Raw genomic sequence first — 6,167 nt, forward strand, 5'->3', positions numbered from 1 at the left:
TCTCCCACCCTGCCGCACTAGAAAATTAGTGCGGCAGAGTGGGAGAATCCCCCCTGGGATTTTCTGGTCCCACCATTATCACAGTAAGAAGTCTGACAACACCAGGTTTAAGTCCAACCGATTTATTTGATTCTAAACTTTATTTATCAAATAAATCGGTTGGACTTAAACCTGGTGTTGTCAGACTTCTTACTGTGTTTACCCCAGTCCAACGCTGGCATCTCCACATCATGCCCACCATTATCAACAGGGTTTCCTGGCAGGGAGTACACTGTTGGCAGGACCAGATGATCCAATTGGTATTTACAGCTGGAAAATACAGGCCACTGTGTGTGAGAGAGAGTGAGAAAGTGTGTGTGAGCAAGAGTGTTCATGTGTGAAAGGGACAGTATGTGTGAGAGTGTATGGGCAGAAGTATCAGGCGGGCGTGAAACTAGGAGAGTTCGAGATCTGTTTTGTGGGCAAGTTTTCTGGCCCACTCTTGCACATTCTGTCTTTAAAAATTTGGGTGAGTCCATTTCTCACTGCAGAAGGCAATGGGTGGGGCTTAATGCACCCAACAGCCTGTAGAGGGAGGTATTGTGCAGCACTCTGATGCTGCATATGCACATTGTTGTAAGATCTGACAGACAAAGACAGCTGCGCTCCGGTTTTCATCCACAGTCCAAAATATGTGCTGGTTAGGTGCATTGGCCATGCTAAATTCTCCCGTAGTGTACCTGAACAGGCGCCAGAGTGTGGCAATTAGGGGATTTTCACAGTAATTTCATTGCAGTGTTAATGTAAGCCTACTTGTAACACTAATAAAAATTTTTTAAAATAAAATTTTATCAGTGACATGCAAAGTGCAATGGGCAAGTGACTATTTCAAAATTGGCTTCAGTTGGTTGGAACTTACGTGTAGTCTGATAACTTCAAAGTAGCAAACCCTCAGATTTCATGCTGTTGGACAGATGCTGACAAAATGCTTCCTTCCAATTGAAAGTTTATAACAGCCACTATTTTACTTCCTGATGGTTATGAATCAGCTTCATTACAGAAAACACGTGAGGCTGAAGCAGGAAACAGAAGCCATGGGTCATTTCTTAGAAGACATTACTGCCCTGCAAGACTTAAATCCAATTGTGTTTCTGTTTTTTGATTGGGCATCTCCCGTAACTGATTGACACATGTTCAGTGGTTCAGATAAACAGGAAAAGCTGCTTCCTTCGTGGTGTTTTAAAGTAACCAGGAAATGGGCAACACATTAGTTTCTCGGGAATAAAGGCAATGCTATCTTGCAGATTTAGCGTCCCTGTAAATATCCAAATTAGTTGCCACTTACGTTTCTAGCAACTCAAGAAATTAAATCTAAATCAGAGTTAGTGGCAGCACAATTGTTTCATTTTAGTTTAGTTTATTTATTGGTGTTGCAAATAGGCTTACATTAACACTGCAATGAATTTACAGTGAAAATCCCCTAGTCACCACACTCTGGCGCCTTGTTGGGTACACTGAGGGAGATTTTAGCATGGCAAATCCACCTAACTAGCACGTCTTTTGGAGTATGGGAGGAAACCGGAGCGCCTGAACAAAACCCATGCAGACACGGGGAAAACATGTAGACTCCATGCAGACAGTCTTCCAAGGTTGGGAATTGAACCCTGGTGCTATGAGGCAGCAGTGCTAATCACTGTGCCACCGTGCCATCCCAAAGTGGTAGCATAGTCATATTGTCACTGGACTAGTAATCCAGGTATCCATAGTAATTCTCTGGGGCCCTGAGTTCGAATTCCACAACAACAATTGATGAAATTTGGATTCAATAAAAGAGGTATTGCATTAAAAGTCTAGGAGGGGAGACGGAGTGATTTTTTGGAATGATTTTCATTCATAGCTCGCCCTGCCAACATGATACCATGGGACCTGCCTCATTTCTTTCTCTCAAGTATTCAGAAATACTGCAGGAAAATCAGGCAAGCGGTTGGCAGCTTTCTATAGACAACAGTTAGAAGAAATATTTAAAAATTCCACCCAAGTAATGACCACAAAACTATTGGGAAAGCGGTGCTGTCTAGAGAGGTTGTGATGTCACAAACCATCAACCCCTGGCAATGTTTACATTTTTTATGTTTATTTATTAGTGTCACAAGCAGGCTGACATTGACACTGCAATGAAGTTACTGTGAAAATCCCTGAGTCGCCACACTCCGGCACCTGTTCAAGGAACCCAAGTTTGAATCCCATCAGGTAATGAAATTTGAATCGGTGGAAAAAAATATTTGGATATAAAAGTCTAATGATGGTCATGAAGCCATTGTCGATTGTAGTAACCCATCCAGAACCCATCTGGTTCACTAATGTCCCTGCAAATCTGTCATCCTTACCTGGTCTGACCTACATATGATTCCAGAGCCACAGCAACTCTTCAATGTCCTCTGAAATGACCTAGACAACCATTCAGTTTAAGGATGGGCAATAAATGCTGACCCAGCCAGTCAAACCCACATTGCATTAGTGAATGAAAAAAATATAACTGTTCTTACCATTTACTACACAGCAACAAAAGGGGTAACCAAGAAGGTAGATGAGGGCAGTGCAGTTGATGTTGTCTACATGGACTTTAGCAAGGCCTTTGACAAGGCACTGCATGGTAGGTTGTTGCATAAGGTTAAATCTCATGGGATCCAGGTTGAGGTATCTAAATGGATACAAAATTGGCTTCTTGACAGAAGCCAGTGGGTGGTTGTAGACAGTTGTTTTCCCAACTGGAGAGCTATGACCAGCAGTGTGCCTCAGGGATCAGTGCTGGGCCCACTGTTATTCGTCATTTATATTAATGATTTAGATGAGAATATAGGAGGCATGGTTAGTAAGTTTGCAGATGACACCAAGGTTGGTAGCATAGTGGACAGTGAAGAAAGTTATCTCCAATTGCAACGGAATCTTGATCAATTGGGCCAGAGGCCTCTCACCCCCTTTCCCCCCAAGAAGAACATTGCTGGCCTCCCCAGCCCCCACTGACCAAGACATCACTGGTCTCCCATTCCCCTCTTTCAAACACTAAGCACTGGCCTCACTGCTGCCTTTCACACTCAGAGCGCTGTGTTGCCATTCACACCCATTGCCTGCAAGCATTCCCCCTTGTTGAGTGAGAGCCTTGAACATCGCACCCCCTGGATACAGTACCTTGTTGACTGAATTCAATCAGCACATTTGGAGATGGTTCACCCTCTAGTGAAACCAGGTTGCCTGTATATTATTCACAATTAAATTTAACTAACGGGTCCATGACTGGCCCAAACCGACTGCATCTGGACTCCCTTAACAAGCCAGAACTGTACATGAGCTACAATTATCGACTCAGAGACAGTCACACCGGGAAGATGGCACCCAAGAAAAGTGGTCCCAGATTTTCCGAGAGTGAGCAGACCCACCTGTTGGATGCAGTGGAGGAAGGTGCCAGGTGCTGTACCCTACTCAGGGATTTTGGCAGCGAGCACGTTATGGCAGGCAGTGGCTACAGTTGTGAATGTCAGGACTCTGACCCTTCGGTCCAGAAACCAGTACCAGGAGAAGATGAACGACTTTTTTCGGGCAGCAAGCATATGTGTGCATCCCATTCTGAAACCTGTACATGTGCTGTACTTACAATGTCAAACCATCCCCAGAGACCTCAAAGGCAGCTACCAATGCCCACCTCCCCCCCCAGTTCTCCCCTCCCCTGTACTGCCTCTAACCCCTATGGCACGCCCCCAGTGGGGACCCATTTCCCCAAAATGGCCAACACATGAGCTCCCTAACCCTGATACACGTTGCACTCCATGCCCTTCCATACATCTTGGTTTCAATCCCTCTTATGTCCCCACAGGAGAAAAATGCCAAGAGAGGGCAAAGACTGGTGGCAGTGTTCCTGACCTGCAGGAGGGCCGTCGAGCCAGGATAGTGTCCGGCACACAAGTGAGCATCAGCTTAACCTTATTCCTAAGTCTTCTTTGAAGTAAGTGCCATGCTGGCTGACGGTTTTCCTTCCCTTCCCCTAATGTGTGTTCCTTCTTACAGTGCTGGAGTCTGATGCATTAGGCCCTTCTGGTGTCACATACCACCGCACCGCCCATGCTCCCCCCCGCTGACCCCGCAGCTCCTGAACCAACTCCCAGGATGCATTGGATGACACCTCGGAGAAGGCCCTGAAGAATCCTTTGAGGACAGTGATTCGGCACAGGCATCAACCACACAGCCCACCAACACAGAGACTATCACGGTGGTTGGTCATGTTAGCGCTGAGGCTTCGGTGTCACTTACTGGTGAGCGCATCACAGACACTGATGCACATCAGTTGGAAGCAAGCACATCTGAGGACCTGAGCACAGGGAAATCTGACAGAGGGGAGAATTCAGCTGGCCCTAAGTCAGACACTGGGCCTCAGGTTTGTTCAATTCGAAGCTAGTGATCCTGTGGCTTCAGGGAGGTTTGTTCAATTGTTAAAGTTAAGATTTCTCATCTTAATGTTAATTACTGCTAATCACTATAAATTGACACCTTGCTTTTTATCTTTCTCACTTGTTACCTTTCCACTTATTAACAGTTAATAAATCTTTTGAATTAACTACTTAAAGTGTTAATTCTCGCTGAATTGTTAAGTCCTGTAGAAACTGATTTGATTTGCAATTGGGGATTTATTGCAAATGGCCTGTAACCCATAAATCAACTGTGCCACCATAAGATTCTGTGGGTCATCAGCAGCAAAATTAGACTCAACTACAATCTGTCATCACATGACCTGACATAGACTCCACTCTCCCTGAAGCCACAGGATCAACCCTAATTTAATGAGTTGAATTGATTTATTATTGTAACATGTACAAGTATTGTTTCCTGCGTGCTAACAGACAAAGCTTAATATTCATAGAGAAGGAAAGGAGAGAGTGCAGAATGTAATGTTACAATCATGGCTAGGATGTAGAGAAAAGTCAACTTAATACAAGGTAAGTCCATTCAAAAGTCTGGCAGTAGCAGGAAAGAAGCTGTTCTTGAATTTGTCCTCAGACTTTTGTATCTTTTTCCCAACGGAAGAAGGTGGAAGAGAGTATGTCCAGGGTGTGTGGGGTCCTTAATTATGCTGGCTGCTTTGCCAAGGCAGCAGGAAGCGTAGACAGTGTCAATGGGTGAGAGGCAAGTTTGAGTGATGGACTGGGCTTCATTCATGACCCTTTGTAGTTTCTTGCTGTCTTGGACAGAGCAGGAGCCATTTCAAGCTGTGATACAACCAAAAAGAATGCTTTCTATGCTGCATCTGTAAAAAAAATGGTGAGAGTTGTAGCAGACATACCAATTTTCCTTTGTCTCCTGAGAAAGTAGAGGCATTGGTGGGCTTTCTTAACTATAATACTGGCATGGGGAGGCCCAGACAGGTTGGTGATCTGGACACCTAAAAACTTGAAGCTCTCGACAATTTTTACTTCATCCCCATTAATGTTGACAGGGGCATGATCTTCACTGCACTTCCTGAAGTCGATAACTATCTCCTTCATTTTGTTGACATTGAGGGAGAGATTTTTGTTGTCACACCAGTTAACCAGATTCTCTACCTCTTTCCTGTACTTCGTTTCATCATTGTTTGAGATTTGACCCACTACAGTGGCGTCATCAGCAAATTTGAAAATCAAGTTGGAGGGGAATTTGGCCACAGAGTCATAGGTGTGTACGGAATAGAGCAAGGGGCTGAGAACACAGCCTTGTGGGGCAAGGGTGTTGAGGATGATCATAGAGGAGATGTTGTTGCCTATCTTTTTTGCTTGCAGTCTGCGGGTTAGGGAGTTCAGGAGAACTGGCAGAGGAGCCGAGCCCTAGGCCATGGAATTTGGAGATGAGTTTTGCAGGAATTATGGTGTCGAAGGTTAAGCTGTAGTCGATAATTAGGAGTCTGACATTGGTGTCTTTGTTATCTAGATGTTCCCAGGGTTGAATGCAGGGCCAGGGAGATGGTGTTTGCTGTGGACCTGTTGCGGCAGTAGGTGAACTGTAGTGGATCCAGGCAATCTGGGAGGCTGGGTTGCAAGAGGGCATGGCAGGAGCAGCATTAGGCATACCTACAACACAGGACTACTTGCATGCCAAACTGCGTAAACAGCAAGTGATAGACAGAGCTAAGCGATTCTTCAACCAACAAATTATATCAAAGTTCT

The sequence above is a fragment of the Carcharhinus amblyrhynchos genome, chromosome 1 (assembly GCF_965287045.1).
Source record: "Carcharhinus amblyrhynchos chromosome 1, sCarAmb.v2.hapA, whole genome shotgun sequence".
Lineage (NCBI taxonomy): Eukaryota > Metazoa > Chordata > Chondrichthyes > Carcharhiniformes > Carcharhinidae > Carcharhinus > Carcharhinus amblyrhynchos.